General features: G+C 58.6%; 1 protein-coding gene across 2 annotated transcripts in view; it reads left to right on the top strand.

Moving 5' to 3' along the window:
- The window catches only part of ELFN2 (extracellular leucine rich repeat and fibronectin type III domain containing 2), a 90,127-nt gene extending 75,925 nt beyond the window's left edge, over nt 1-14,202 (top strand). Inside the window, exons 5-6 of one of the 2 annotated variants that reach the window (XR_008622683.2) lie at nt 9,362-9,464; nt 11,097-14,202. The gene's annotated coding sequence lies outside the window, so the exon portion shown is untranslated. Of the gene's footprint in view, nt 1-9,361; nt 9,465-11,050 lie in introns of both variants that reach the window. The other variant, XR_008622681.2, reaches the window with a different exon arrangement.
- Nucleotides 14,203-14,402: the final 200 nt, after the last annotated feature.

Here is a 14,402-nt window from a genome sequence, read left to right as displayed (position 1 = left end):
CAGGCGCAAAGATGAGTGAGGCAGCTCCCGCAACACAACAGGAAGGAGAGAATCTGCTAGAAACTGGAATGCTAATGCCCTGGCCCAGAGCCATTCCCAGTGAAAATAAAAACAAAATAAGATTTGAAATGGGGCCGCCACCAGAGCAGGTCAGGAGTGACCCCGCGGCAGCCCTCTGTGTTGGCTGGAAAGCTGACAGGTCTGGGGGCCACACAGTCTGAGCGGGAAGGACTCCGAGGTGGAGCCTCACTTCACAGGTAAACTGAGGCCTTGAAAGGGGGCCTGGCCAGCACACAGGTCTCGAGTCCCAGCCCAGTGCTCTTTTCTCCAAGCCTTGAACTTGGGGATGGTCAGAAGTCGAGAGGGTAGGGGGACGCTGGAGCATGGGGAAGGGGCAGAGTGAGAGGAGTTTTGGGGCAGTGAGAGGAGGCTGCAGGCCTGGCAGGATGAGAGCAGTGGGAGGGTGCCCCCACTGGAAGAGTCAATGCCAGCACCCAGCACCTGTCACTCGAGGAGAGGTGAGGGAGGTGGAGAAGGGCAGGGCTAGGGCATTAGGATTCCAGACAGCTCTCGACACCCAATTTTCCAGCTGGGTGCCCTAGCCTGCTCTCTGAGCCTCCTGCCAGAGCCAGTCTAATTGACAGGGAGAGAGGAAGCTGCTGGGGGTGGGGGCAGGAGAGGAGAGGAGTGAGGGACTAGAGAACAAGGAGAAGACAGTGAGGAGGAGGGAGAGAAGAGAGAAGAGGGAGAGGAAGAGATGGGAGAAGGACAGGGAGGAGAGAGGGGAGAAGGAGGAGAGGAGGGAGGAGGGAGGAGAGGAGGCAGGCAGGTGGGCACTTAGCCCAGGGGACCGCAAGGGAGGAGGGTTGACTGGCTGATTGCAGCTGGAAGGGAATCAAGAAATGGCACCCCTCATTTAAAAGAGGAGGAACCCGGCCTGGAGAGGAGAAGCCATGTACCCGGGGTCCCGCTGCCCACTGAGGCAGGGGCAGGATTAGAGGGCAGAGCTTGGTTTCCTGACTCCCAGACAGGGGAGGGAGATGGAATGGGTCAGGGGGTAAGGGTGGAGGAGTCCTGAGAGGGGAGGGCCCCTCCGAGGCTGATGGAGGTGGGGTGAAAGGAGACTGCCTGGAGTCCTCGGGTCTTGGAGAAGCACCACCTTGCCTGTCCTGCCTCCCAGCGCCCCCTCTCGGTGGCTGCCCACAGCCAGCGTGGAGCAGGGATACCTGGCACTCCTGACACAATTCTGCCAGAGCTGCCGCCCCCACCCTGGGGTGCTGGTGGGAGTAATCAGCGCTAATGACAGTACTGGGGGCTCTGGGGTCACACACGCTCTCAGCCTCCAGGGGCCCAGGCCCGGGGAGGGGAAAGGAGCTGGCGGGTGGGCCTAGGGGCCTGCGGTGGGGAGGCAGGGAAAGGGGATAGGGCCGGGGGCTGTCTCTAAAGCCTCCTCAGCAATGTGGGATCAGTAGTGGGCCTGAGTGAGTGGGTCCCTCCCCTCACCCCCTGGGTGGCCAGAGCTCACTGAGGCCACTGAGTCCCCTGCAGCCGCCCGACAGTGTCTGCTCAGTCAGCTGCACACTGCGTGCCAGAGGGACCTTCTCAGGCTGCAAACTCAAGTGGCAGAAATGGAACTTCTTTTGCCTCCAGGAGCAAAACTGAATCATTTCCTTGGCTCCCACCCTGTTCCTGCCATTTATGCTGCTACCTGGCCCCTTCTAGACAAGCTCTAGACAAACTCGGCCCACATGGGGGTTTCGCCGTTGCATCAGGTTCTCCTTGGACCCGCTCACTCCTGGGCGTCTGTGAGGCCAGCTGTGGGGTTCCCTTCTCCGACAAGGGCATCTCTGGGTGCTGTGTCCTTTGAGCCAGCAGCCCTCTGCGTACCACAGCCCAGGCAGCCTCACACCCTGTCCCCACTGCCCGCCAGGAGCAGGTGCTGCTGTGGGCGCGCACCGCTCCTCACTGCCTTGGCTCTCCGATCTCATGGGGGGCATCCCTCAGGAACAGGAGCCTCGTGCCCACTTACCTCTTGACTGTCCTCAGGGAACGCTGGCTTTTGGGCCTTCTGTGCCCAGGGGTTGGCTGGAATCTCCTTTCAATGTTGCTCTCTCTGACACAAGTTTCAAATTTTTATTTCAAAATTCAAAAGCTGAGCCTTAACTTCTGTGGGCACAACCCCACCTTGAAAGCAGAAGCTGGAATGTCCTGGGCTGGAGGTGTAAGATGATGGTGGTGAGGGTAGGATGTAAACCACGGTGTGGGCTGACGAGTGTGCCCTGCAAGGCCCCACCTGCACCCCCACCCCACCACCCAGTGCCTTCTCTGGAGGGCAGGGCAGGAGGAGGAAGGGGCTGGCAGATCTGATGTCCCTGGGGTAGGAGGGGCTGCAAAGGGGGTCCTTGTGCTGGGGCTTACCCTGTGCCAGGCTGGGGATCAGAGTGTGTGGCTGTAGGAGGGAGCAGACGCTGGAGGTGGGTGTGGGCAGGGCCCCTGGGGGGCCTCTCAGGAACCTCCAAACATCCTTGAGAAGTAGGCCGGGCTGCCCCAAACTGGGGCAGGTGCAGGGAATCTGGGCCGGGGGCACCGTGGATCCCCAGGGCTGGGCCTTGTGCACCGGTGCCTCTCTTCTACCTGCCCCTGTGGGGAGAGTCCAGGGCAGGGCCACCAGGCCACCCTCATCCCATTGGCCTCTGGCTCTCGCAAGCACACAGTCCTATGCCACCTCCGGATGCACGACAGCTAAGTGGCAGGGCTGGGATCTGCACCCAGGCCTCCTGGTGCCGGGGCTTGGCCCCTTTCCGGGTGTATCACATTGCCGTGGGGAGCGGGCACCCAGGACTGCCCATCAGAGTCAACCGGCCCAGCCCAGGCTAGCACGTGGCATGCAGGAGAGATGCTCTGTAGCGATCTGTGGGCTGCCCTGCTGACATGAAAAGCGCCCAGCATGCACTAAACGCTCAGCAGATGGGAAACCAGCCTGTGGGTAAATGTGTAAGACCGGTAGACGCAGACCTCCCCAGCCCCCAGGGCTCACTTCCTATCTCATCTCCTCCAGGAAGCCTCCCATGATGCTACCTCCACCAAGCCATCATATTTATGATCTTCTCCCGACCCCTCATGCTCTGCTGTCCTGCTGGCAGGGTCCAATTGACCTCCATGTCCTCTCCCACCTTCCCCCTCCCCAGGTCCCCCTCGGGTGGCACATTCCTCAGATAGGACACAGATTGGTGGGCCCCGGGAGCTGAGGACAGAGAGAGGGAAGGGAAGCCCCTAAGTATCCTTCCTGGGACAGCCCATTCTTCGGGAGAGAGAGACCCAGACCATGAGGAAGAGTGTGGGACAGGAGCCCTGCCCCGAGGTCTGGTCTGGCCCGGGGCTGGGCCTCACCTTCCGGACCTTGCTTTTCCCTGCAAGGCCACGGGACTGACCAGCTCGGAGACACTCCAGGAAGGCCACCCCTCCCTGATCTGGGGCCCTGTGCCCACCTCAGCCTCGTTTCTCCTCCTTTCATGTCTCAGGAAGTCCTCAGCCCTTCCCTGCCCCCTAACACAGGGTTCTTTGTTTCTCAACCCCACAGCCACGCCTGTCTCCACTGAGCCTGGAAGCCCCTTGCTAAGACTTCTGTGAGAAGGAGGCCCTGTTCTTGCTCTCTGCACAGTGCCCCTCACCTGGCACCCCTAGCCCCCAAGGGTGTCCTCCCCCAAGAAGATGGGCCCTGCTCTCCTCCTTTCCCAGCATGAAGGCCAAATGCCTCATACATGTGCGCACGTGTCTGTGAACTTCCAGCCTCAACGTGGCCCACGCCGGCCTCTGCCCATAGACTTGGAATGAGGAGGGCATCCCAATTGGGCCCCTGAGGTTGAGGACAGCCAGAAGAGGAGAAGGCTTAGAGCCCCAAGGCAGAGACCCAAGACCTAAGGTGGGAGAATCCCCAGGGATAGAGTTCAGCTCAGCAGAATGAGGGACTCCCACCTTCACAAGAGATCAGAGATGGGCAGGTGGGCGCGAGCTCCCCAGCCCTGGAGGTGTGCAAGTACAGGCTGAAGAGCTGTAGGCAAGGATACTGTAAAGGGGTTCAAATATCAGAGGGGTTGAACTAGATGGAATTTAGGGCCTGTTCTGTCCTCCAATCCAAGGAATCTGGGGGTTCCCTGCCTTAGTATGTCAGACATTATGACTTTCCCAGGGGGCCCATCTTCATAGCGAACTCTTAAAAATCTTCCAGGTACAAAAGAATGAACTGATAATGAGAGACTGCAGCCACTGGTGTGTGTGTGTGTGTGTGTGTTCTGCCACCCACCACCTATACAATCTTGTGTGAGTTCCTCAACCTCTTGGGGCAGTGTGTTTATCTATGACATGGAGGGTGCGGCTGCAGGCCCCAGGTACATTCCCAGCAGCTGCCCATCCTGTCAGGGGCTGCTGGGGCAGAAGTGACATGGAATGCAGAGGTGCTTCCACGGCCAGAGGTGTGGGTGGTTCTGCCCGTGGTTTTGGATGTGATTATTGTCCAGCCAGGTAATCGGGAGCTTGTGAAGCTTCTTGAGCGAGGCAGTAATGTCTGACTATGAATACCTGCAGCTTCAGATTTGGAAAGGACCTTTGGAATAGCAGCGGAAGTCAAGCCCTCCAGGAAATAATGAAGATGGGAGGCCAGGCGCGGTGGCTCACACCTGTAATCCCAGCACGTTGGGAGGCCGAGGCGGGCGGATCACCTGAGGTCAGGAGTTTGAGACCAGCCTGGCCAACATGTTGAAACCCCCGTCTCTACTAAAAATACAAAATTAGCTGGGCGTAATGGCGCACACCTGAAATCCCAGCTACTCGGGAGGCTGAGGCAGGAGATCACTTGAACCGGGGGGGCAGAGGTTGCAGTGAGCTGAGATCATGCCATTGCACTCCAGCCTGGGCAGCAGGAGTAAAACTCCATCTCAAAAAAAAAAAAAAATGAAGATGGGGTTATTCCAAGAGCAAGATACATTAGGGTGTGGGACAGAGACAGAGAGCTGGGGGTGGAGAGAGTCCAGCCACGCCCTGTCTCTGCACTGCGAGGGGACTGGGGGCTGGTGGCATCCACGGTGTTTCACTGAGGCCTGTGTGTGTGTATGTCTTGGTGTGTACAGTCTGCGTGCATGTGTGTGTTTTGCAACGTGTGTGTACGGTTGCGTGCTGCATGTGGTGTGCACATGTGTGTGTCATACAGGAGCCGTGCCTCTCCGTGTGCACCTGTTTTCTGCTGTCACAGCAAGAGAATGAACACAGGCCCCTAGCTTCCAGCCAAGGGCAGAGGAATTCTTTATTTCCATGGCCTTCCCCAGTGATTAAGTCTCCAAACTTTTCCTCCACCATCATTTCTTCAAAATGAAAAACCAAATTGTATCTCCAAACTGCTTGGAAATCGATTTCTTTCAGAATGAACTTTTGCAGCAGCGGTTTCAAGGAGAAATAAGAGGAGGAAGGCAGGAGGAGTGTGTAGGGTGGGGACAGAGCAGCTGCCAGAGCCACCCAGTGCCTGGGTTGGGAGGGAAGGAGGGGTGGGGTAGGAGGTGCTGGAGGCTGGAGGGCACTCTGGACTCTGGGGCGGAGGAACCTGCTTCAGCCTCACCCCACCTGCTCCGGCCAGGGCCCTCAATGCCAGCCCTTCCTGGGGCCTGGTCTGGGAGGCTTGGGGAAGTGCCCAGTGTGCGCACAGGCCGGAGCTTCTCCAGGGCAGAACAATAATAGAGTTTCAACTATAAACCCAGGCGTGATGTGGCCGCCAAGTTTTGAGCCAGGCACTGGGCCAAGTGCTTTTCCCGAATTATCTCCCTTAATTCTCACATCAACCTCAAGCCGGTGTTATCATCCCGTCCTAATGACGAAGAAACCAAGCATCTGTGGCCCAGAGAGGTTAGTGAGTGTTTTTGAGAGGATGGTGGAGAGGATTCCAGGTGAGGGTGGATGGGAAGTGCTCAGTACCACATCTGGGGGCGGTGTGGGATCAGCAGATGTCAGGGCCAATGGGAAAAGAGGGTGACAGCAGACAGAAACAATGGGACAAAGAAAACACTGCCTGCCAAGGGTAAAAGCAAGGAGGCCATGGCCAGGTGTGGTGGCTCATGCCTGTAATCCCAGCACTTTGGGAGGCCGAGGCAGGAAGATCATGAGGTCAGGAGATCAAGACCATCCTGGCCAACATCATGAAACCCTGTCCCTACTAAAAATACAAAAATTAGCCGGGCGTGGCGGCACGCACCTCTAGTCCCAGCTACTCCGGAGGCTGAGGCAGGAGAATTGCTTGAACCCGGGAGGCAGAGGCTGCAGTGAGCTGAGATTGTGTCACTGCACTCCAGCCTGGGTGACAGAGTGAGACTTTGTCTCAAAAAAAAAAAAAAAAAAAGACAACAACAAAAACAAAAAACAAGGAGGACATGGCCCTTTGCAGGGGAGCGGGTGTGCCTCAGGGCTGTGGAGCACCTACTGTGTGCCAGGGCGTTTGACTCCCTGGCAGGGGTTGTTATTAATGCATGTTATGCATAAGGAACTAAGGCTCAGAGAAGTGGAGCGACTTGCTGAGGTCACACAGATAGGGAGAGAACCCAGATCATCCTGGGTCCAAAGCCTGTATACCACTTCCCAGCGTCACCTTGCAGAGCATCTGGGAAGGCTTCCTGGAGGAGGTGGCTTCTGAAGGTGATGGGGAGGGAGCGGCAGAAAGGAAACTGCACAATGACAGTTGAAGAGGAGAAAAGACTGGGGATGGTGAGGAGGAGGCCAGGGTGTCAGGATGAAAGGTGCTCACAGATTGGTGGGCCCAGAAGGGGGCACAGGCAGGTAGTGGGCCAAGTGGACCTCTGTGATGGGGGCAGTGCCTGGTGCAGTGGGACCCAGAGGAGACAGGCTTGCTCTGCAGGGACTGATGGGAGCGTGGCCCCTCAGGGGCAGGTGCCTGGGCTGGCTCCTAGTGGGAGAGTGGTGCTGACAGCAGGGAAGAGAACAGGGAGGGCCCCCTGGCAGAGCAGGGGGGATTGTGCTCTGGGCATGGAGGCGGCATGGGATGATGATGCCCATTGGGGGAGCTCGCCCCTCAGTGCCCCCTGCGCACCTGAGGAGCAAGGTGAGAGCAGGCGTGGATGGGGATGGGGTGCCTGTGGCAGAGGGGATGCACATGGTGGTGCCAGGACAGGAGAAGGAGTTTGCAGAGGTCAGCCTTCGAGGACCGCAGAGGTCAGCCATGCTGGGGATCAGGCTTCCCCTGAGGGCCACGTGCATGGAGTCTCTTGTGGAAGGGGGGTAGTGACAGTGTGGCCACAGTGGGTCACAGCATCCCCCTCCTCCTGCCACATCAGAGGCACCAGGATGAGGGCCGGGAGGAATGTGTTCCCAAGACTCGAGGCTGGCACTGGGCCAGGACCAGGAAGGCCACCTGTGTGGGGGCAGCAGGGGGGCCTCTGGGTGCCCTGAGCCTGGGTCTTGCTGCCCCTCCTGTCCACTCCCAGTGCCCTGTCCACCTGGCGCTGAGAGCCAGCGATGCTGGGGGTTTGGGATGGGGTCAGGGCTCCTGGGTGTATGTGCGCATGCAGATTTGTGTGTGAGTGTAGGAGATATCTGTGGGAGTGGTGTGTGTAGGACTTGTGTGAGTGTGGTGACTGGGCTGTGGGAGGGTTGGTGGCTGCCACCATTGCGTTGTAGGTGGGTGTGGGCAGGGGGGCGTGGGCAGGTGGGCATGGGCAGGTGGGTGTGGGCAGGGGGCATGGGCAGCAGGGCATGGGCAGGTGGGGTTGGGCAGGGGGCATGGGTGGGGGCATGGGCAGGGGGGCATGGGCAGGTGGGCATGGGCAGGCGGGCATAGGCAGGGGGCATGGGCAGGTGGGCACGGGCAGGTGGGGTTGGGCAGGGGGCATGGGTGGGGGCATGGGCAGGTGGGCATGGGCAGGTGGGTGTGGGCAGGCGGGCATAGGCAGGGGGGCATGGGCAGGTGGGCACGGGCAGGTGGGGTTGGGCAGGGGGCATGGGTGGGGGCATGGGCAGGTGGGCATGGGCAGGTGGGCGTGGGCAGGCGGGCATAGGCAGGGGGGCATGGGCAGGTGGGCGAGCAGTGCTCTAAGCCCTCGGCCCCTCCACCCACTGCCCTGTCCCACTCCCTCTTTGACAGCGGCCTGGCCTAAGGGATCCAGGGGGGTGTGAGAGGCATCAGGAGGAATAGCGTTGGAGGAAACTGGGGAAGATGAGGGCCAGGAGGGTTGGGAGAGCTGGAGAGGGTGTGGGGAGGATTAGAAAGGGTTTGGGAGCTAGAGGGGCTAGATAGGGCTGGAGGGACTGAGGTGGGTGCACACTGGAGATGAGTTGGGGAGGCTGGGGTCCGGGGGGGGTGGGTCTGGGAGCCAAGGGGTGGGTGCCAGCCAGGATCGCTCTCTGCACTCCCTCCTGCTGGTGGCTGGCAGCCTGGTGGGTGTTGATCATCCTCACGGCTGAGCAGCGGGAGCACTGAGGAGGGAGCAAGACAGGCTCGGCTCACAGCAATGAGGGAAGCTGGCCAAGGTGGAGGCGGAGGAGGCGTGAAACCGACAGTGGAGCCCAGGCCGGGGGCTGAGAGAGAGACAGAAACCTCAGACTGGAGGCAGCCTGGAGCGGGAGAGGCGGGCATCGGCCAGCAGATGGGAACCCTCACAGCAGACCAAGAAATGGGCGGGTGTAGTGCCCATCTCTAGGTGGGGAAACTGAGGCTCAGGGAGGGAAGGTTGTTCCAAAGCCACCCATTAGGAGCCCAGGGGCATAGGGGCGGGGGAGCAGGGAGGAGGGGACCTGGGACACAGACCGTTGCAGCTGGGGCCCCCACCTGCCTCACTTATGGGATTCCTTGGCCAGAGGAAGGAGCTGGGCTGAGGTTCAGGAGCCTGCAGTCAAGTTTCTGCCTTCCAGTCGCCGCCCTGCTGTGGGCCCCACTGTGTGTCCTCGGCAAGTTCCAGTCCCTCTGAGGGCCTCAGTCTCTCTGTGAAATTGAAGAGGCCTGGGACCAGACCATCTGCCATATTCCTTTCTGTTTCTGTGACTTGAGCCCCATGGCACCCACTCTGCCAGCATTCATGGGGTGCCGAGTGGGCCCAGGTAAGCTGTCCCTTAGCTGCTGTGTGACCTTGGGCAAGGCTCTCAGGCTCTCTGAGCTACCATTTCCCCATCTTCCAATGAATGGGGGCTTGAAACAGATCTACCTGTCTGGGCCTGGCCCTGGGTAGCCCTGACCCTTCCCTCCCCTCCCCTCTTCCCTTTCCTGTGCCCCCCCCCGCCCACATCTTGCTCCCCAGCTCTTGAAGCTGAGCCTCCTCAGGGGCCCACAGACTGGCTCTGATGAAAGGTTCATTTTCCTTTCTTTGTGCAGGTGACAAATTCTACCGCCAGTAATCACTTGTGAAAAATCAACAGTGAAGCCCAGCGGCTCCTGGTCCCCCGGAGAAATCTGAGTGGATTTCCGGAAGAACAAGGTGGAAAACCCCAGGGGCAGCAGTGGGACCCAGGAGTGGGGGGACCTGGGAGGGAGGACTCCGCTCAGCAGAGCACAGGACCGGGCTGCACCTCGGGGGAGGGCCCCACTGCGCCCCACTCCTCCATTGCATTGTGGAGCTTTTGCACGGGATGATCCGTCTGCCTGGAATGGCCCTCGTTCTCCCCCTCCTCTGCAAGAGGACAGGGGGTGGGCAGGAGACACTGGGGAACAGGTGCTGCTAGAGGGAGGCTAGAGAAAGGGCAATAATGGGAGAAAGGGGCAGACGGGCCTATTCTGGAGGGCTGAAATGCTGGGGAGGAGCTGGATCATTTGCAGGACAATAGGGAGCCATGGAAGGTTTTTGAGCAGGGGATGGATATGTGGAAAGCTCTGCTTCACTCCGCTTCTCCGTGCCTCTTCAAGTCTTCAGGGGAAGACTTGCTCGGTTTCCAGGGACCCAAGTCCTCATCCGGTCTTTGGGGAGGGGTGTAAAGAATGCATGGAGGTGTGGCGGTTGTTGGGAGGCAAGGGGACAGGTTGGGGTGACTAACACAGATGGCAGGCCACCCCTGTGCCTGTCTAATGTCAGGGTCAGGGCTCCTACAGGGCAGTGCAAGTGGTGAGTGGGTGAGCCAGGCTTGGAACCCAGGTCTGTCTGACCAGAGGGCCCCAGCAGGAGGAGGATCCTGGTAGCGACCTGCCTGTGGGGAGAATTCCCCTAAATGGTCTCATTTGTGCCTCTTCCTCATTCTGAGGAGGGGCTCTGTCCTCACTGACCCATTTTGCAGATGAGGAAACTAAGGTTCAGAATTGTCGGGGGTTTGAGTTCACCAACGAAACCAGTATTTCTGGCTTCTGAACCAGTGCTTGGTACATGGCAGGTGCTTAACGAAGGGATGGGAGTCAGGCTTTGAGGATTTGGACTCTAGAATGAGTCCTCTCCAAATAGCACCCAAGAGATTTCTCTGAGATGGGGCTGTTCTCAGACAGTGTGAAAATCCCAGAAATAGAACCATCCGGGAAACCTTCAACCATCTTGGAAGTATGGCCCAGTGAGGGAAAGTGGCTTGCCCAGGGCCGCACAGCACACCAGTGACAGAGCAGGGACAAGGACCCAGTGCTTTAGACCTTCCCTCCTCCTCTAGACCCAGGCTGGTGAGCACAGTGGGCTCGGCCCAGAGCTGGAGAGGAAAGGCAGGTACAGCCCACCTAGCTCCGTCCTCCACAGCTGCACAGGAGGGCCTGAGATAGGCAAGGGGAGAGGATGGCTGGCCACAGTGGTGGAGCAGCAGGACTCCAGAGGGGACAGCAGTAAAGTGGGAGGGACTGAACCCCTTCAGCTCCTGCCCTACACCCCTGCCATGCGAGCCTCAGAGGCCCACCTGACCCAGTCAAGACTGCACCTCCCCTCCCATGCTGCCACATCACCACTAAGCACACAATTTCCATGGTGACCCCTGCCCCCTGGCTGCTGGTGAGGTCGGGGGGTGCCCCTCATGGTCTGGCTCACTTGCTGTCTCTCCCTCTTTCTCTCCATCCCTCTTTATCCCTCCCCTTCTCCCTCCCTCTCTCTACCTATCTCAGTCCAATCTCTGCCCTGCTGCCCTCCATCTGCCTATTTCTCTCCTAGACTTCGGCTTCAGAAAAATGTGGTTTCAAAGCTGCAGTCCCGGCCTTCCTCAGCTGTGTGACCTTGGTTACGTCCACGTGCCCATTGCCTCGCCTGGGCCTCACTTTTCTCATCTGTATCATGGAGTTGGCACCACCGGCTCTGCCCTCAAGGTTTGCCGCGCCTGCAGAGGCCCCTGAGCATTCAGCAGGTGCTCACTCAGCAGGAGCTGCCAGACACTGAATGTGTGATGGGAATCATTGGATGCTGCTGCCTCTCCGCCCACCCGCCACCTGACACTGCCTCCTGGCTCTCCATCACTGCCCAGGAGTCGGGCAGCCTCCCCGCTCCCTGCTATTTCTTCTCTGCACCTGACGCCGCCTCCTGGCTCTCCATCACTGCCCAGGAGTCGGGCAGCCTCCCCGCTCCCTGCTATTTCTTCTCTGGAGCTTCCCAGGAGGTTAATAGCAGCTTCTCACCAGGATATTTGGCTTTTTAAGGAATCTTGTTGCCTCTTTCTTCTCTGTGAGGATATTCTCAGGATGGTTGTGGTGGAGAAGGGAAGGAAGGAGACTCTCGAGGCATTTGCCAACTAAAGGGGGCACTTAGGGGTAGGTGGGGGGGCCAGTTCCGGGCAGAACTTGGGGCAGACAGTGCCCTGTTTCCAGAACAGCTCCCAGTGCTGGGCTGGGCTGGGCTTAAATGCAGTGGGAGAAGCTCAAGGGTGGAGTGGGGTCACAGGCTCCACTTGGAATGGGCCAGGTCATTTGACTATGGGGGCATTTCTGAGCCTGGTGGGGCCTCAGTCTCCCCTCCTGGAAGATGGGCCTGATGATCCATGCCAGCCTGTAAAGGAAGGGAAAGAGTTTTGCTGAGCTGCAGAAGGAGGTGCAGACAAGGCGAGGGGCTGGGTGTTGGGGGAGGCCAGCTGAGCGCCCAGGACCCCTCTGGCCCCACCCCAGGTCCTTGGGCTCCACCTGCTCTCAGCCCTGCCCTGAGCTCAGGAATGGTCCCAGGCCTGAGAAGGAGGTCAAAACTCTGCAGCCCTTCCACTACTACTTCGGGGGGCTCAGCACAGCTCCTCTGGGCTCAGGTCCCCAGGCCTTTCCCTGATGTAACCCCCCAATCAGGCCCGCCCAGTAGGGGAGGTCCACCTCTTATGTGTGTGTTTTAAATTGCGGTAAAATGTACGTAACATGAAATTTACCATTTTAGCTCTGTAAGCATACAGGTCCGTGGCATTCGGTACATTCACATTCCTGTGTGGCCATGACCACCATCCATTTCCGGGGCTTCTGCATGATCCCGAACAGAAGCTTGCATGCCCTGCGCCACGCCCCCTCCCATGTCAACCCCCGTAACCGCTGGTCTTCGTCTCTATGAATTAAACTATTCCAGGTACCTCCCATCAGTGGAATCATAAAATATATGTTCTTTTGCATCTGGCTTATCTGACTTAGCATAATCAGATGACCCCGTCTTAACAGACAAGTAAACTGAGGCACAGAGAGGCTATGGGACTCACCCCAGCTGTGCGCCCCTTCTCACTGCCTTTGCGTCTCCTCTCTGTTCTGACCGTCCCCGTGAGGGTGGAAGTATGCCGGCCATGCCCACATTTCACTGAGGAAGAGAGACAGAGGCCCCACGGTGCTATGAGTCCCCAGAATTAAGACCTCCAAGTTTGGTGCTCACACATTCAGGAGAGCCACACAGCTCTGCCCAGGAGAGCCCAGGGCCTGAGCTGGGCCAGGGTTTAATGGGGAGCAACCAGGGACCGCCATGCCTCTTTTCAGGTCCCAGTGTCTCTTTTCTGAGGCTGACTCTGTAACTAGGCCCTGAGGGTTGCCTCGGGCTATGCTAACATCACCCCTCCTCTGGATTGTCTGGGTAAGGGAGGGGACAGGAGTGAAGTCAGCAACATGGCCCAAGAGGCCGCCCAGGGCAAAGAAGAGCCTGATAAGGGACTCTGGCCTTCAGGTGACCCACACTGCCTGGCACAGCCTCCACCCCCATGCCCTGCTGGGCCTCCCAGGCTCAATTTGTGTGTGTGATTGGGGAGGGCCAGGGTGGCTGGGAAGATTTTAGGATATAGGAAACACATTTATTGTGCTTTCAACGTAAGCCTGGGGACCCAAGAAAATCAGGCATCTGGTAAGGGAAGGGAAAATGAAAGATCTTCCCTGGGCCCCACTCACCTTCTTACGATAATACTTAAGACCTTTTGTGATCTGGCCCAGTCCATGTGTCCACCTGCCAGTCTTGTCCTCCACTCCTTGATCCTTCCATGGAGTCATGCATTCGGTAAGTATTGACTGAAGATACCTCCACCCAGGCACAGTGTCAGTTTCTGGAGCCACGGCTGCAGCTGTGAGGAAGACAGATGTGCCCGCCCTCCTGGAGTTCCTGAGCTGGGGGTCTTATGGCAAAACCCAGCATGAAGGAAATAATCAGATGATGCCTAAGCACAGGCAGTACCCAGGGCTTTGGGGAAGCCAGGGCCTTGTGAGGGACTGGGGAGCAAGCTGGATTAAGACTGGGAGTCACGGAGGGCGCCGCTAAGAGGCTGCAGAGCGGAGGGATAGATGGAGCCGGCCAGGCAAAGGGCTTCAGGAAGATCAGCCAGGCAGGGGGAACAGCACGCAACATGGCCCGGAGGCGCCAAAGAACTCGGTGAGGCTGAGGAACCTGGAGGTCAGGCAGTGTCGGCCATCGTCAGTGAAGAACAGCCGGGGCAGTGGGGCCAGGGCCTGCGCAGGGGCCACCCACTCAGGACTCGGGGCCAAGCCAGGAAATGAAAATCTTCAGAGTGGAACTGGGGGACTTACCATAGGGGATTGGAAGCATTAGAAGGGGACAATGAAGGCTGGGCGCGGTGGCTCATGCCTGTAATCCCAGCACTTTGGGAAATCCCAGCAAAGAGATGGTAAAACCCCATCTCTACTAAAAATACAAAAATTAGCCGGGCATGGTGGCGCACGACTGTAATCTCGGCTACCCAGGAGGATGAGGCAGGAGCATCGCTAGAACCCCGGAGGCGGAGGTTGCAGTGAGCCAAGACTGTGCCACTGCCCTTCAGCCTGGGCGACAGAGCAAGACTCAGTCTCAAAAAAAAAAAAAAAAAAAGAAAGGGACAATGAGATCACAGCTTAGTAGGAAGTTGCTGCTTCCCAAGGCCAGGGGGACAGAGGGAGGAGGTGGCTCTGCTGGAATTCCAGCACCATGGAACCAGGAGGAGCAATTCTGGCAGCAGCTGGAGCCCTCAGGGTGTAGACTTGGCCAGAGCCGTGCCCAAGGCAGACAGAGAGGGGCAGAATCCCCTGGCATTGG

This window comes from Pan paniscus, chromosome 23, assembly GCF_029289425.2.
Source record: "Pan paniscus chromosome 23, NHGRI_mPanPan1-v2.0_pri, whole genome shotgun sequence".
Classification (NCBI taxonomy): domain Eukaryota; kingdom Metazoa; phylum Chordata; class Mammalia; order Primates; family Hominidae; genus Pan; species Pan paniscus.
The sequence above is the reverse complement of the archived record's forward strand: the minus strand, read 5'-3'. Positions and strand labels throughout refer to the sequence as shown.